The sequence below is a fragment of the Talpa occidentalis genome, unplaced genomic scaffold (assembly GCF_014898055.3).
Source record: "Talpa occidentalis isolate TD23 unplaced genomic scaffold, MPIMG_talOcc4v2.1 talOcc4.10, whole genome shotgun sequence".
In the NCBI taxonomy this organism is placed as follows: Eukaryota; Metazoa; Chordata; class Mammalia; order Eulipotyphla; family Talpidae; genus Talpa; species Talpa occidentalis.
Window position 1 is genome coordinate 24,893,652 of NW_023600993.1, and position 18,876 is coordinate 24,912,527.

Here is an 18,876-nt window from a genome sequence, read left to right on the forward strand (position 1 = left end):
TGGCCTTAGCTGAAATGTCATTTTTTCCTTTGACTTGAAGATCAGATCTCACCATCTTAATGATATTTTATGCTGTTGTATGAAAAGTCCAGTATTAGTTTCATCTGGTTGCTTTCAGCCAGCTCTTGGGAGCCACACACATCTTTGATAGATTATTTTTGGTCAGAATTGATTTTGAGAGTTGGTTTGGAGGTTTTAGCAGGGGAGTGAAGGTACTTTTATATTCTTAACAGAAGAGTGGCCTGATTCTATTCAGGGAAGACAATCTCTATTTGTGGAAGGCTGTCCTTCCCCACAAAGTGCACAGCTTCAGGAGGCATGTGCATGGAGCAGTGGGGGAGGAAGAGGTCTCACTCCTTGCCAGTCAGATCAGCAGAATCAACCCTGGTGATCAATCATGTGACAGATGTCTCAACTAGATTGCCCTCATATTCCCAAATTGCCTTTGAGAACTCTTACCTACATGGCACCTCACTGAAGTTCTCTTGGTTACTATTATCACTTCCTGCTGATGCATTTTGGTTTACAATAGTAACTGTATTAGTCTAAAGATCACAAAGTGGTTTTTAAAAATAATACCATATCATGCTTCTTTCCAAAGTATCTTCATTAACAACCTAGGACCTTTAACAAGATACTTAACACATTTTCCAGATATCTGGTTACCTATGTACCAGGTGCATATGCATCCATTTTCTTATTTCTCATCCCTGAAAAAAGAATAGGGGTGAGGAGAAGACTAGGAATGGCTATTTCATTTTCATTTAATTAGTTTTTTAAAAAGATTTATTTATGCATACAAGAGCTGGGGTAACAGGTCAGAGATGCGAGGAGTGAGAGGATTCACCAGGGACACAGCGGGGAACAGAACAGGCAGATGAACTGAAATACACTACTGAGAGGAGCAGCAGGTGAGTCAGGAGAGGTCTGCTGCACCATGTGGGCAGCTCCCTGGCTGGCCAGGGGATCGAACTTGTGCTACAGAAGTTGCAGGTTGCTTCATAGTGCAGTGCTTAACCACTTGCGCCACCGGGGAGGCCCATTTAAATTAGTTTTTGACCATGCTGTTTGTATAGTTCTTTTGTCGAAGATACTGATAGTATGTTGAAAAAGCAATGAGTAGCAGTCTGCCTGAACAAATAAGACATAACCTGGGCTCAGGTAATTAATTTTGCAAGATAGTGTGAACTAAATAGCAAAATGAATGAATTAGACACTAAACATTTACTAAGTTCATAGGGCAGATGGATCAGAGAGATAAAAAGTGTCAGACCTCATAGATGAAGTAGACAGATTTCTTGAGTAACATAAACTCTTGGAGACTATAAAATAAGGCCATAAAATAAAATAAGGCCATTATCGTCACCATCATCACCATCTTCATATGTTCTGTTATCTGTTACTGCATAACAAACTACTACAGAGTTTTAAAAGGTGAATACTCATTTGTTACAATTTGGGTAGGGCCAGGTGAGACCAGAAAGCATCTCCAGAAGGCCCAGGTCCTCTGTTGGGATGGCTCCAGGGGCTGGGGGGCAGGGCATCCCTCTGCAGGAAGTCTCAGGGGCATCTGTGTGGCCTGTCCAGGTGCTCTCTTCATTGTGGCAGCTCAGATCAAGTATTCCTGGAGACAGAAAGTAGGGGCTGCCAGTCTGTGAGGATGAGGTCTGGAAGCTGGGCATTTACGCTGGATTCAAGGAAGCAGACAGCCCCCACCTCTCATTGGAGTGTCCCAGTTCTGTGACCCTCTTTATAATTTCCTAGTGTGGTTAAGATTAAATGACAGAATGAATATGAAGGTTAATATGCCACCTGTTACATCTTCACACTCAATAATTCGCAGCTATTGTCATTATTAGAGGTAGCGTCAGAATTATCAGAGAGAGGTTAGGGATAGACTTAAGACACAGTGCTTCAATGACCAGAGGCTGTTTGTGATCTTAAAGAAACAGCAGAGGCCTTGTTTTCATGGCTGTGGTGGAAGCGGGGTGGTCAGTGTGCAGGAGGTAAGGAGTGAGTGAGTGGTGATTCTAGGAAGGCAGTACATGGACTTGAGAATTTCAACTGTGGAAGGACAGAGCGAAATTGGAGAGTAGCTGTGGTGGGCATGGGCAGAATGGCAGGGTCACCCAGAGGATTGATCCCCCAGTGCGATGGCTCAGGAGTGGGGATGGCAAGAACTGGGGAGACTTGCAGTGTGAAGGACAAGGAGGAGGAGAGAAAGGCGTTTGGAGGAGGAAAAGGCAGTAAGGCAGAGAGACTGAAAGTGTGTGGGTATATGTGTTTTTTAAAGGCCAAATTTATTCTGGGCAAGTTATTTACTTATGACTTGTATGCAAATAAAAATAACTAGGATATAAGCTCCTTAGAAAGGGACTTGGAGAGCTAGAAAGGTTTACTGTCCTCATTTTAGTCTAGCAAGGGCAAAGCTTAAGCTGGGAGGACACCTGGGCAGCTGGACAGGGAAGTGTTAGGTTCTGGTGTCAGTTAGGTTATGGGCATCATCAGAGGCTCACACACTATCAGGGTAATATGAAGACAAGGCCATATTTCAGGGTTTGGGGAATTCTGAGAACTGAAATGTTTTCCTGACCATTTGTAATTTATTACAAAGAAAAATTTAATTGCTATCAAGAAGTTAAGCAGGGTTGTGATTTTTCCCATGGTGCTTGGATGCTGCTTTTTAAAGGGAAATTTTGAGTATTTTCAGAAATGAAGTTTTGATGCCCTTGCTTTGTGGCAGCTCTAACTTTTATGGAGAGTAGCCTGGCACACTGTGCAGGCCTGCTGTGTCCAGTGCTCAGCCTATGCAAGCTGCTGGCTTGGCCTTGAAATTCCTCAAGGGCTCTTTTGGGTGAGGATTCCTCTCAACTTCCCAGCACACTTGACCAGATTTGTGTTTTGCCCAGCGGCTGCTGCTCTGTTTGAATATCCCTGAGGATTTATTGCAGGGAAACTGCCTTTTTCCAACATAGGCTTCATTAAGAGGGATGGGGGGCTGGTTGCCATATCCCTGGGGCCTAGTCTAGAGCCTGGAAAGTAGTGGCACTCGCTCATTTGTTGAGTGAATGTCAGATGGAGGCAGCATCAGGGAGACAGGTGGTGAGTGTCACCACCTTGGGATCTTACAAATCTGTAAGTGGTTCTGTGCGGGGAGAGTGAAGCAGTTCGAATTATTAATGGCCAGTTCTTTAAAAGATGATTTCTACCCCCCAGGGATAAGGCATGAGGGAAAGAAAGGAGGGTTTGTTCCATGCATCGTGGGTAGGTTTTTTATCCCTCACAAAACTGATAAGTTTATATTTCTATTTGAAATTCAGAGTGAAATTGTGTACAGTCTTTTAAAAAAGTAGAATGCATTCACTCGTGCATAGGCCATATGGGACTTTGGAGTGGGTGTTCACGGTGCCAAAATAAACTCTGTGGATTTGCAACCATGAGCAATGAGGCTGGAGTGAAGTTTCTTGTTCACCTCAGAAAACTTGAATTTATTTTAAACAATTTAAAATAGAGTGGGTTTTTCCCATTATACAACCAGGGCAGGCCTATTATAGAACATTGGGAAAACACAGAAAAGGCAAAGTCTAGTTAAGTGAACTTTGAAGAGTATAGGTAGGGTGCTGGTTGATGGCTGTAGGGATAACCCTTCAAAGAGCAGGAGACGAGAGTCCCGAGGATTTTTCTGGGACAACCTGAAGAAGTGAGCTGGGGTGTGACCACCTCTATATTCTGAAAGCTACAGATCTGCCTTTGACTTGGGGCAGAGTCTGTGCTATCAGCCTGTCTTTATAACTCCACATTATAGTTTGAGTTTTCTGAGATCCCCAAAAGACTTGGTCTTTCTTTGGAGAATAAAAGACAAACTGTTTTGCTGCGAAGATCACCAGCAGCTTCCAGAGGTTGTGCTGGGGCCCAAGGGAAGACAGCGAAGCTGTATGAAGCCCGAAGACCAGCACAGCTTCCTTTCATCTAGTGGTTCATCAGAGGACTTCCCTCCGTGGTCAGGCCATGGTTGAGGCAAAAGTTGGGGACACAGTGGTAAGTGAAGAGGCGTGATCCTGCCCTCAGGGGTGTTAGTTTAGTTTCTATCCCCTTCATTTACCTGTGTCCTCATGCTTCACTGAAGGGATGTGGGCTCACAATCACAGGGCTCCAGGAAAGGTTGGGGTCCCACTGTCTGGCCCTACCCAGGTTTATCCTTTGCAGAGTGGTCCTTGATGTTCTCACTGACCGCTCCAGCATTACTGAGGTTTTTTTTTTTTTCTTTTTAAAATATTTTGGTTGAAGGAGCATTCCATTATAGCATTCTCTAAGTTTCAGTTATGTACCATTAAACATCAGTATGTTCCTGTATTGCATTAAGTTCACCACTAAGCCTGATTCTATTCAATATGTAATTGACTCCTTTTACCCAGTTTACCCTCACCCCACCCCTTCCTTTCCTTTGATCTTAGAGTCTGAAAAAGCTTGTTACTATTTTATTTAGTTTGTTTGGTTTCTCGATGTACCACCTATGAAGTCATAGTGTGTGTCTTTTTCCCTCAGACTTACTTCACTGAGCATTAGACCCTGTAGGCCAATCCATGCTGTTGCAAAACGAAAGATTTTATCTTTTTTCTATAGCTGAGTAGTATTACATTGTGAATTTATATCCATTTTTTTAAAAGCTTTTTTATTTTTATTTTTTTAAAGATTTATGTATACAAGCACTGGATACAGTCAGAAGCACGGGAGGGTGAGAGAATTCACCAGAGCCAGAGCGGGGAGCAGAGCAGGCAGAAGGGCCGAAGTACACTGCTGAGGGGAGCAGCGGGCGGCAGGAGAGGTCTGCGCGCCATGTGGGACCCTCCTCTGGTGGCCGGGGAGCAGCCGGGGATGGAACCGTTGCTGCAGAGGCTGCGGGCAGCTTCGCAACCCAGCGCTCAACTGCTGCGCCACCGGGGAGGCCCTATATCCATTTTTTTTCTTGTATTCACCTGTTGCTGGCCACTTAGGTTGTTTCCAGCCCTGGCTGGTGTGGATAATGCTGCAATGAACACGGGGGTTCATGTATCTCTCAGAATTAGTGTTTTTGTATTCAGGTTGTATTTATATTCAGGTAAATACACAGAAGTGGAACAAGTGGATCACATGGAATTTCTATTTATAATTTTTTTAAGGACTCCCCATTGCTTTACCTAACGGTGCACCAATTTATATTCCCGCCAACCGTACGTGAGGTTTCCCCTCTCTCCACATCCTTTCCGACACATGCTGTTTCTTGTCTTTTGGATAATAGCCATCTGCACAGGTGGGAGACACTGGAGTTTTTCTTGCTTGTCCTCTGTTTTTTTTTTTTTTGTCCAAAAGAGGTAAAGAAAGCTGTATGGAGTCTGTATAGATGTTAGGTGATGGATGCAGCCGGCCTGTCCTTTTCATGCCAGGGATGAGGGAGGTTGGGTCCTAACAACATGATGGGTGAGGCTTGGCCCATTGTTGTGGGCCAGACTGCCCGGGCCTCTGCTTCTCTCCACTCGATCTCTCTTCACGATTGTCTCAGGGAACCCAGGTGTTCGTCTTTCCAAAACTCAGTAGGTATGAAACCTGCTTTACTGATGGTTTCATACTAGAAGTAAACCATCAGTAATTATATCTTGTGCACTTATATTCTAATGACTTTTGAGATGCACAGCTACTGGATTTGAGCTACAGAATCAGGTGGCAGTGCCCTGGTCTTCAGATGAGGAAGAGCTATTCTCTGTCAATCAAAATTCCTGGTTGTTCAGAACAACTCCAGCTTCAAATATTCTGTTCCAGCAGCCAAACCTATAGATTTAGAATTTTGGTTTTGAAAATATATCTCCGTAGCTGGGAGGCAGTTACCTTTTTTCTAGGGACAAGGACTTCATCTCTGTTTCAGGCTCCCCAGGGGAAATTAGAGGCAGTACCACTTCCATTTCAGAAATTGCTGTGAGATTTCACACAGGGAAAGTGAGACTTGCCCTTTTCATTTATTATTTTTTCTTCTACAGTTACTGTATTTTTTTTTTTTTAAACTGAATACAGAGGCTTTGGTGAGACTGAAATGCAGCAGTAGATTCATTTCAGACATTAACTTAGGAAATGAAAAGAGACTCAGTTGCCGCTGAGTTTGAATCAAATCCTGGGGCTGTTTTGTTGGGAAGGAGGATCCCTCACTTGGTCAGTGTGTCAGCTCGCACATGAGTGTAGGTTTGCTTATTGTGGTGGCCCGTGGAGGCATAGGGCTGACCTTCGACAATCAGTCATTCTATTCCTGTTCATTCTATTGGGCTCCATTTGGATGCCATTTGGAATATTTTATGAATTCATCAGACCCTTGAATATTTTCCACATCTTGTTTCTTTCTTTTAAATTTATCATACAATTTTTTTAATGCCATGGAAATAATACAATGATCGTTAGACATTATCATTTTTATATATAACCTTCTAGTTATTTTTATGTGCATTAGTTTTTGTTCGCTTTTAAGATAGTTATACCCCTTCAGAAAATAAAATTATCATTATAACCTTTCTGCTAAGTGTTATAACATGATTGATAATTAGAATTCGTTATTGACAGTTTTTGATTATTACTCATTACATGGCAGTACTTCCTTAACTGTTTTTCAGTTGAGGGTCAGTCTAGTGGTTTCCAGGTTAACATTATCTTAAAGAACTTGTAGTGAATGTATTTGTACATACCAGTGTTTGACATTTAGGATTTTTTTATTTTAAAGGATATACACATAGTTAAAATTCTGATATTTTATGTTTCACAGGTGCTTTACAAGTGAGAAAAGTCTGTTGAACAATTTGAAATGCCTACTTAAATTGTTTTTTTTTTTTTTTTTTTGGATGGAGAATCTCTGTAACATAGAACTCTATGACCAAATACATCAAATTCTTTATTCCCCATTGGCCCTTGTATTGGAAAAATTTCTTCTGAGAGGTACCTGGGCCCTGCCTGCAGGTGTTCCTTTGAATTAACACAAAGCTGAGGTGGGGCCTTCCTTGTCCAGGCAGCCATTCTCCTTGGAACCTCTAAGCCCTGCTGTGTGTCACTGATTGTCAATGTACAGGTTCTCCCTAAACACACAATATTTGCTCTGTAGCTACTGGGCAGAGAATTTAACTGTAAATTCTTCTGCTCATTTCCTTTCAAAGGTCTGTGGTAGAAAATAACCTTCAGAGGGTTGCTTGAAGAATATTGCTATGGACTGAATAGTTGTGTCCTTCCAAAATTCATAGGTTAGGGCCCTAACTCCCAATGTGATGGTATTTAGAGGTGGGACTCTTGGGAGGTAATTATGATTAGATGAGATCATGGAGTTCCGAGGGTGGGTTTAGGGCTTTCATCAGAAGAGGAAGTGACATCAGAGCCCTCCCTCTCTTTGCCATGTGAGGACACACTGAGAAGGCAGCCATTTGCAAGCCAGGAAGAGGGCCCTCAAAAAGAACCCATTCAGCTGGCACCTTCATCTCAGTCTTCCCAGCCTCCAGAACTATGAGAAATGAATGCCTATTGTTTGGGCCATACGGTCCACGGTGTTATGTTACAGCTCCCTGAGCTGATGAAGATATGCATGCCTCCAAATCATGTAGGCCTTTCCAGTTAGTCCAAGATTAGGCCAACTTGTCCTGGACCCTTAAAAACGACTTTTCCTGAACTGTTAGGAATGTTGCTTGAATTTCCCTTAGGACGTGGGGAGGGGATGTGCTGGGAATTGGCAGGACTGGAGTGTTTTCTCAGTCTCTCCTGCTCTCCTAGGCCACCTCACACAGGGTCCTGTATGAGGCCTATTCTCAGGCTACTGTCCAGGAGCAGCTTCACTTTTCAGCCACCATTTATGTTTTAGATTATGCAGTGTGTAGCCACAGTTCTTCCCAAAGCCAAATGATCGTTTCGTCCCAGCAGTGGCATACAACCTCGCCAGTCTGGGATACTGTGCCCCAAACATTTAGTGCTATGCTTTTTCATTTTCAAGGTACCTATGGAAAAGTTTACTATCAGGGAATCTAGAGAAAAGAGCAATTTTAATTTCACTGTCAATGTATGTTTCATGTTTAATTTAGTGTTGCTTTTGCTTGAATTGGCCTCATGGGACTGGGGCCTCTGATGACCTTGACCTGATGACCTTATGGTCATTCTTTTGGTCTCACCTTAGTTCTGCCTCTCTGTGGTCTTTTTTTTTTTTTTTTTTAATGTGGTCTTTGTATTGCCACAGGTTGGTTGTTTTCGTTGTTGCTTTGGCGAATAATAAGCAATTTGTAAGCCACCTCCAATCATTTTGAGAATTAAATAGGATGTTAACATATCCCATAAATAAAAATGTAGTTTATTGGTTCAAAAATGTGCATGTTTTTGATACATGTTGCCCATTAACATTCATCTCCCTAATTACCTCCCAGTGCTGTCATGTTTTTTTCTTGGACTTTGGGCCATTGAGCTGGTACTAATGGATCCAAAACTAATTCTACCTCCCCAGTGGCGCAGCGGTTGAGCACTGGGTTGGGAAGCTGACCGCAGCCTCTGCAGTGCCAGTTCTATCCCCAGCTGCTCTCCAGCCACTGGAGGAGGGTCCCACATGGCGCGCAGACCTCTCCTGCCACCCGCTGCTCCCCTCAGCAGTGTACTTCGGTCCTTCTGCCTGCTCTGCTCCCCGCTCTGGCTCTGGTGAATTCTCTCACCCTCCTGCGCTTCTGACTGTACCCAGTGCTTGTATAAATAAATAAAATAAAATAAAATAAAATAAACAAATAAATAAATCTTTAAAAAACAAAACAAAACTAACTCTAGCCATGAAATACAAGGTTTAGTATTCACTGGAGGACCCAGTGAATGCAAGATTAACCTTTTTCCTCCAGCTACCTCTGTTCTATGTTGTAGGTTGGGTACTCTGGGAAGCTTACCCTGACATGGTTTGCTAGAGTTTTCTTTGAAAGTGCTCTTGGCAACATAGAGGAAGGGAAAGGAAGGGAAGGGAAGAACACAGAATTGTGCAGGGTGAGAAGTTGGGCTGTGATAGTGTTTCAATGAAGTTTTTGGGATGATTCCACAGGGAACTCTGAAGCTGGATGGCCCTTCTGAGTTGCCACAAATTGTGTTGGGAAGGACCAGGTGGACCAGTCAATGGAGTCAGCTGCTCTGAACAGCTGCTGTGACCTTGGGCAAGGCAATCCCCACTGGAGGCTGATAGCCAAGGGTCAAGTGCATCTGCCAGGAGCACCCCAAGCAGCAGGGTGAACGGATACTTTAGTCTTGCAAGGGGATCTGGGCAGTGTAGCACAGCTTCCAGCATACCCTATTGACAATGGAAGTCTTTAGTCATCACCTGACTCGGGCATCACTGCTATGCCTGTGGGTGTTTCTTTGTAAGAGAATTTAGCTGCACTTGTGAATATTTTTCCTTTTGTCGGCATTTGGTGCCACTGCCACCTGTGATTTAGGAAATCTGCATCATGGTTAGCCTTGTAATTTTATAATTACCTTTCCAGAATAATAACCCCATCCAGGTGTTTTGTAACACAAAACAGCAAGGGAAATTAATTTAAATTAGAAGGGGAGAAATACAAATTGAAGTGGAGTTGTGGAAAGAGAAAAAGCCCAACATGCCTTTCTTTGAGTGTACTTCATTTAGGTAATTAAATCCCTGCAATACAACTGAACCACAGGCAGTGGTGCCCCTTAAAGACCTACATTTAAAAAATACATGACTCTGTGGAATTTAGAGCTGTTTTGGTTGCCCAGGACACATCTGGAAATAAAAGGGGCAGAGAGAGAGAGAGAGGAAGGCAGTATGAGAGCCTCAAGGGAGGAAGAGAGACACAGAGAAACTTGCTTCTTTATGTTTTCACACTTAAATTTTTCTTGGAGTAAGAACACAAGCCTTGTAAAATGACTTCAAGTTCGTTTCCAGCATTTTTTTTAAAGATTTATTTATACAAGAACTGGGGTACAGACCAGAGATGCAGGTAAGTGAGAGGATCCACCAGAGACAGAGTGGGGAACAGAACAGGCAGACTGACTGAAACACACTGCTGAGGGGAGCAGCGGGCGAGTCTGGAGAGGTCTGCTGCACCATGTGGGATGCTCACTGGCTGGCCGGGGGATTGAACTCGTGCTGCAGAGGCAGCGGATTGCTTCATAGGCTGCATCTTAACCCCTTGATCCACCAGGGAGGCCCTAGTTTCCAGCACTTTGAAGGGATAGTGAGTGAATGAAGGCAAATGGAGCCCTATAGACTTTTATCGAAGAATAAAATATGACTTCTTATCCTCTCGTGCTTCCCCTGAATGTGGGAATCATGGATCTTTGCTTCTCTGACTGGCTTGACAAGGTTTCAGATAAAACAGTTTTTGCTCACCTTTGGATATGAGGAGTCCTCTTGGGGAGCTAACAAAGCCAGCAGGTAGCAAGAGAAAGTTCATAAAAGAAAAGGGAGGAGGGAAGAGGAACCTTTTTCCTACTTCTCAATCAAGACCCATGTCACCAAGAAGCTGCTGGTCCTCAGGCTCCTGGAAAAGGCAGTGAGGATGGGTGGCTTGCTGGAGGCTTTGGCCCTGCCTAATGTTGTGAATGAATTGACCCATTTGTCAATTGAGTGCTCAGGAAAGCTCAGCATGGCTGAGGCCTGTTGGAGAAGTTCTTTTAAACAGTTAGGCCTCTGGAGGTTGCCACACTAGCTCCAAAACAATTACACAACCTTCTTTCCCTGAGAGAATTTTTCTGACTTTCTGGTTCTCTTCTGAAACAGGAGACTGAAAATTGGAAGGTTTATTCTTCAGCATCAACCCCAAATGTTCCATTATAACATTAGTTTAACCATAGTGAGGGGAGAGCTGACACAGGGCAGGTGGCAGGTGGCAGGAAGAGTAGAGGGAAGCCAGCATCTCTAACCTTCCGTCGGTAATACTGTCAGCTGGGGAGTGGGCTGGAGAGAGACATACCTTTATTTTTTGAGCACCTTTTTAAAAATTAAATTTTTTTCTGGGCCTCCCGGTGGCGCAGCGGTTGAGCGCTGGGTTGCGAAGCTGCCCGCGGCCTCTGCGGCGCCGGTTCAATCCCTGGCTGCTCCACGGCCACCGGAGGAGGGTCCCACATGGCGCGCAGACCTCTCCTGCCGCCCGCTGCTCCCCTCAGCAGTGTACTTCGGTCCTTCTGCCTGCTCTGCTCCCCGCTCTGGCTCTGGTGAATTCTCTCACCCTCCTGCACTTCTGACTGTACCCAGTGCTTGTATAAACAAAACAAAGAAACAAACAAATAAATAAAAACATGCCTCTATAAAAAAATAAATTAAAAAAAAGCAATATATTAAAAAAAAATTCATTAATTTTTTTTCTTACATTGTTGTAGTCCTCATAGTTCTCCTGCTACTTTATCACCTCTGAGCCATCACCCTATCCCCTTGTGTTCATACCGCCCCTGTTTTCCCCCCTCTCATCCCCTCCTTGGCTGTATGCCTCAGTTCTGTGGTCGGCTTGCTAGTTTTGACTTTGCCTTGACCTTTTGTTTGAGTTGAGAGACACAAGCCTTTTTAAGTCGTGCCAGGGAAGAGCCTGATTACCCCAAGAGTTTGTAATTGACTTGATTTTCCTCTTATCTTTGAAAGGGACAGGAAGGTCAATTTTGGACCTGTGGAGAGTTCCACATTTTTGATACTTGGTATTATTTTATGAGTTTAAGATGATAGATTTACCTTTTTGGAGTTCTTGTACACTGATCTGCGTTATAGGAGCACCGAGTCCATTCAGTGCTGTTAGTATACTTCACTGTTTACCCCTTTGCAAACAAGGCCCAATGACTTAGCACAGATCAAGTTAAATGCTATTGAATCACAGGGTTAGTGGAGAGCTTCTAGGGTCAGAATACAATAGGAAAAGCCTTTGAGGAATAAGGGGGCCTCCAGAGAGATAAGGACAACAAACCACAAAGGGGGCTAAACAAACACCCCAGGACTAGGGGCAACAGGACTTTACAGGAATGATAAAGAAAAAAGACTCTAAGATAAGGGCTGGGACACAAGACTTAATTCTGGGCACAGAGACATTAAAATAGAGTGGGACCACCGAGAACTAACCAATCACAAGGAGGCTGAAGAGGCTTTAGAATAATTAGGGAAAGAAGGTTTATGTTCCTGAGACAGGACTCCTCTAGGCTTCCTTGCCCCTCCCTGGCCTGGTGCTACCACCTGGGAGTCCCACTTTATTTCTGTTCCTTTTCTTATTAATAAACTTTTTTTATATAACTATTTTTCTAAACAAATCTGCCTCTTTTCACTTGCTTGCCTGAGCATCAGTGAAGTTCCTGCTGCGACTTCGGGAGACACCAGCCTGTGGTGGTCTAGTGGCTGGGACTCAGTGCTGCTGAGCCTGGGATCCGTTTCTGGCTGGGAGACTAGGCCTGAAAACCTGAAATCATGGTAACACGATGGTGTACCCATTTTAGAGGGAGCACATTTCCAATGCTAAAGAAAAAGTGTACAAGGTGAATGATTAATTAAATACTTCTCATCCTAAAATCTGTATTAGTACTTTTTATGCATCACCTTGTCTTTTCATCTTAGTTCCTTTTTACAAAAATATATTTGAGTGTCCATGACTTGTTGGGACTTGGTTGTGGCCTGAACTAGCCACACACTTGGGACTTTAGACGTGGAATCCAATAGTCTCAGGACCTTTACAACCACTAGTTATGAATTCCCCAGAAATAGGCTTTTAATAATGGAGGTTTCCTGGCTCAGTGGGGAATTTTCTAGTATTTTCCTAGCTGAATCTTGAGTAGCCCAAAGAGGGAGTCGCCTTGCAAGTTCTCTCCTCACTCACTGGTTATTTTTTAAATGACTGTGTAATGACCAAAAGACAATACTTGTGTCAGTGGTCATGTAACTGCCCCTTGCTTTACCATTCCACACATACTCTTACTAAGTGGTCTCTGCAAGGGGTCTCTGTCAGGCTCCAGCACTGAGAGTCGGAATTGCCAAGTGTCTGAGTTGATCTAACTGACCAGCTTTATAGATGGCAAATGCTTCCAGGAGCGGTTTGGAGCAGCACCTACTACCACACAGTAGTGAATGAGACTCCTGATCTTCCAGCTGTGTACGCCCTGTGGTTTATACCCCTTTTCCTCAGGACTAATCATAAAAAGCTTTCTAGAAACATTAACTTCATAAATTTACTCTTTATGATTTTCTGTCTTCTTTATAGCTTCTTGAATTATGTGTTTTTTCTACATTTAGTTACACAATGAATCTGATTTTTAATCTTCATTTCTAATATACACATTTATGAATATAAAATTCCCTTTGCATATTAGCTTCTATAACTTGTAGTGCTTTTGTCATCATTTTTTCTAAAGATTTTATTACATGCATTATGGTTTGTCCTTTGACCCATAGTATCCTTACAGGTGCATTTTAGAATTTTCAAATATGTGGTTTATTTGGGGTTATCTTTTTGCTTTTGATACCTAATTTAATTACACTGTAGTCAGAGATCATGACTTCTATCCTTTTCATTCTCTGGAATTTATGGCAAATTACTTTGCAACCTTTTATGTGATCTATTTTTATAAATGTTTCATGCTGCTTGAGAAGAATGTGCATTCTCTAATTGTTGGGAATAGCATTTTATATAGAGCCATTAGATCAAGTATTTTAATTGTGTTCTATATCTTCGCTAATTTTTTATTTGCTTAATTAGCTACTGAGACATGCATATTAAAATTTCTATTATGATTGTAGATTTGCTCATTTTTCTTTGCAATTCTGTAAATGTGTGCTTCAAATATTTTAAAGCTGTGCTGTTAGCAAGAAGTGCAGAGTTTTGAAGCAGGAGCTAGACTGCCTGGATTTAAATGATGGTTATGCTGCTTACTAGGCTTGGTTCTTGGGAAAGTATTCTCACCTGTAAAATGGGCTGGGCCTTGGGGATCACTGTGAAGGTTCAATGAGTTAATTCAGACAAAAAACACTTAGAACAATGTCTTTTAATCTAAACTATTAAGTTTTTACTTTTTTTAAATTTTTTTTTTTTTTTTTTTTTTTTATAGAGGCATGTTTTTATTTATTTGTTTGTTTGTTTGTTTTGTTTATACATGCACTGGGTACAGTCAGAAGCGTGGGAGGGTGAGAGAATTCACCAGAGCCAGAGCGGGGAGCAGAGCAGGCAGAAGGACCGAAGTACACTGCTGAGGGGAGCAGCGGGCGGCAGGAGAGGTCTGCGCGCCATGTGGGACCCTCCTCTGGTGGCCGGGGAGCAGCCGGGGATCGAACCGGCGTCGCAGAGGCCACGGGCAGCTTCGCAACCCAGCGCTCAACCGCTGCGCCACCAGGGAGGCCCTAAGTTTTTACTTTTGCTGTACAGTTCAAATGTGATTGTATTTATTAGAGGTGGGAGAGGACTGTGTTCACTCAGTCTAGAACCCAAAGAGCTGAGACTTATATTTTCTTTTGGAAACATTAAAAGAATAATTAGAGGGCAAATTACAAATTGGAGAAAATATTTATAATGTACAGAATACAGGATGTTAACATTTTTAATAAAAAAGAGACCTGTAAGTCAACAGGGAGCGATGAACAACTTAAATAATTGAATGAACTTAGTAATAGGAAAGGTGTGAAAAAAAGTCAGTCTTTGTGGTCATCAAACAAATGCAAATTCAAATAGTGAAATATTTTTTGCTAACAGATTGAAAAATTTTAAAAACAGTTTTAATGTCAAGGGTTGTTTAAAATGTGCGGAGATGAGCACTCTTAATCACTGACATTTTGGGAAGCGTAATTGAACAATGTGAATGAAAAGCCTTATTAGATATGAGGGATTTTTTGGCACTATTTTTAGGATTTTTATTAATGAACTATTTAATAGATATGTAATTCCACATATATACACTATAAATTTAAATGTAATATATACACATTATACATGTCACTATACAAATACAATACATTTAACTAAAGATGTTTATGTGAAGAAGTATTTTTAATGCAATGACTAGCAGTTGTAACAAGTGTCTATATAAGTAAATCATGGTATATCCATAGCATGAAATATAATAGTGAATTAAAATAATTACACAGAAAAATACTAGATTGAGAATATTTAACATTTATTATTATTATTATTAAAGATTTATTTATGCATACAAGAACTGGGGTATAGGCCAGAGGTGTGGGGGGTGAGAGGATTCACCAGAAACAGAGTGAGGAACAGAACAAGCGGATCTACTGAAGCATGCTGCTGAGGGGAGCAGTGGGCGAGGCAGGAAAGGTCTGCCGTACCATGTGGATAGCTCCCTGGTTGGCTGGGGATCGAATTCATGCTGCAGAAGCTGCGGATAGCTTCACTGTGCTGTGCTTAACCCCTTGTACCACCAGGAGTCCCTTAACATATATTATTAAAATCAATTAAATTCAATATATTAGAATCTACATGTCTCTATTTGCATTTGTATGCTTTTAAAAAAATCTAATGAGTAACCAAAAGAAACATTAGAAATATGACTGCAGAATCAAGGCTACTAGAAGGGAGGAGCCCAGTGACCTAGGGTGGAGACTTAAGTGTGCTTTGGTGGTGGGTGTGCTGTGGTAACATACATCTGAGGAGGTGTGAACCTGTACCCCTAAATAAGAGACTGTGAAGTAAACCAATGTTACTACAATAAAAGCAAAACAAAACAACAACCACAAGAGTCACTATTGATTTTCTAAAAAGCTCAGATAATGACTAACTCCTTTTGCAGAACAGATCAGTTCATTAATTAAAAATGAATTGATGTAGGGTTTAAAAAAATCTGGAGAGGCAAACATTAATGTTAACTTGGTTAACTTGGTATTGGCAGGGTGAATAATTCTCATTTACTTCTATCTTTTTTATTTTAAATTTGTACCTCACATATTATTTGTGTAATTAAATGAGGTTATTATTACAGGATAGCCATAGAATACAAATTTTTGGAGGCTCTTAAAATCTGATTCTGGAGAATATTTAATTGCATGGTCAATGCTTACAACATAATACTTACATAAAACAAAACAGGACACAAAACAGTAGGATTTCTGTATAATGAAGTATATGAGGATATGTCTATGCTTATGGATGCCAAAGTACATATATTAGTTACTGGTAGTGGTTATTGCTAGATGGTGGATGTATCGGCGGCATCTCTTTCTTCAGTTTTGAACAATGTCTGTGCATATTTCTATGCATAAATCAGAAAATGATTCAACTACAGTGGGACAGAGACCTGTGTGAGAGGTTAGGGTGGTGGAGGAGGCTAGTGGTGACTACTGGAGAGGAGGGGCCCAGTGGCCTAGGCTTGTCTCCAGGCCTGGTCTTTCCTAGGTATCCTAATAGACATAAAGGGTTAAAACTTCTTAAAATTTCACCCCTATGTTTATAGCAGCACTATTTACAATAGCTAAGCTATGGAAACAACCCAAATGCCGAAAAATAGATGACTGGATCAAGAAGATGTGGTACATATACACCATGGAATATTACTCAGCATTCAAAAAAGATAAACACATGCAATTTGCAGCAACATGGATGGAGCTGGAAGGGATCATGCTCAGCGAAATAAGTCAGAAAGAAAAAGAAAAATACCGGATGGTCTCACTCATAGCAGGAACTTAGAAAACCTAAATAAGAGACCAGGAAAAAGACTAATTATAATAAAGTAAAAATCAAAGTCAACAAACAACTATAAACCAGAAACACACTACGAGGGGAGGGGGTGTGGGAAGGAGGAATTAGTGTCAAAATAAGGGGCGGTGGGAATTGTATGGGGAATATAACCTAGATGAAAATGCATACATTGTGCAAAATGAAAAAGATGTAAAATATACATTAAAAAAATTAACCCATTGAAATTTAAAATTTCATTTTAAAATGCATAAGATTAAAATTTCCATTTACAAATGCATGAGATTAGTCATAGAGGTTGTTTGAAATGAGTGTTGTTAAACCATTTGAAAAGTATGAAAAATTTTTTGTTAATGTCCTTGTAAACTCACTCAACCCGAAAGCTCTCTGGAGCTGTGGAAGAGGCAGAAATTTGGATGAAGTAGCCCAGGGCATTTTATTTAGATTTGCCCTGTTGGCCCAGGTGGGCTCTGAGAGGAACACTGGAGTTAAAAGGAACGCTGCCTCGATTGCTTACTTGTTTCTGTTGAGTCTCATCAGCTCTTTGTAGATTTACACAAGAGACTATGGCGTTGGTGCACAGGTGAATTGGTGGTGGAAATTCCATGGCGACAACACCTGAGAAAAGAAAGCAAACATTGTACAAAAATGAACAATGATGTAATATATATATAAATTATTACTCCCCCAAAAGAAACCCTGCCTCTAAATTGCATATTTGATCTTTTTTAAACGAAAATTTTAATTTTCGTTTAAAAAATTTATTTATATATATATTATATCATTGTTCATTTTTGTACTCAGAAGGAAAAAGAAAATAATTGAATGGTTTCACTTATAGGAAGAATATAAGGGAATCAATAAGGGATCAGGAAAAAAAAAATAAAAAAAAAACTAGCAGATAAAAAAAATCAGACATTTTGCAGGGGAGGGGCAAGGAGTGGGATCAAAACAGGGCATAGTCTATCTTTATTCTTTCTGAGCTGGTAGCTTTCTGGAGGTGGAGAGACTTGCCCAGTTTTGGCTGACATAAGTGCTCCATGGAGTTAACATTGTAGGACTAGATGGAGCATCTGCGAGGGAGTCTGGCAAAGATTCTCCACCCAGCAGCCGGTTAACTCATTAATCCTTCTGGTTCTTTCCCTATGAGTGGTTAATTCACCCAACCTTGGTGGCTACATCGATGACGTGGAATGAGTGAGTAGTTCTGAGGGCTGTGAGAAGGGTCCATCCACCTAGGTGAACACTGAACCATGAGTTTTTTTTTTTTTTTTCAGAGCTGATAAATCAGGTAAAAGGTGTCAGTTGTACAGTGGTGAGTATATTATAGTATATACACATCACCTATGTGATGTTATGACTGATGTTACTTCAATAAAAGAGTTGTGATAAATATTTGAGTTGTCTAAATTGACAGCATTTATAATAGGTAATAAAGAGCTGCCTGCCTTCCTTTAATGATTAGATGGGCCTCATTTGAAATGAATACATTTACTTTCTTAATTCAAATAGATGTTCTTAATCTACTTACAAATGCATTGTTTCTTAACCATTTGCCTAGTGATTTTATGGTTAAATTACCATAAATCACAGAAGAGAAACTTCTCCACCATAGTTCAACTACCAACAGTAGAATGCTGTGATGGATGCTGGGAGGATGTGAGGAAATCCTCACCCCTGCATGGGGACCCAGGTGTGCCTGCAGGACTCTGGTGGGAGCTGCTTTCTGCAGAGGGATGCCTGGGAAGTGGACAGAGAGGTGTCAGACTTGGGGGGCAGGGGGCACAGTGTGAACACCCATCAACTTGCCACTGTGGCTTTCAGGGTGGGTGCTTGGAACTCACCTGGATGTCCCTTTCTGGTTACAAAGCTTCTAATGCATTTCCCTCCTTCCCCTCTTCCCCCCATTTCTTCCCCTCCCCCCTCTTCTGTCTCCTTCTGTCCATCTGTTTCTGTCTGTCTGTCTCTGTCTCTTTTTCTCTTTCTCTCATGTACACACACATGCACATCCACACATTATAAAGTTGCAATCTCCTTGTTCTAGTCATCAGAAAGCATAAGAAATACTATTAGCAGACTGCTGAGAATTTACTGATTATCTTTGAAGTTCTCATTTGTATTTTCCTCATACTGAAATTGTGTCTTAGACAAAATCATGTTGGTTATGCGGAATTAAGAAGTGAATACACCCACATGTTTGGCACACATGGGGTTTTTATTTCACAATCTGTTT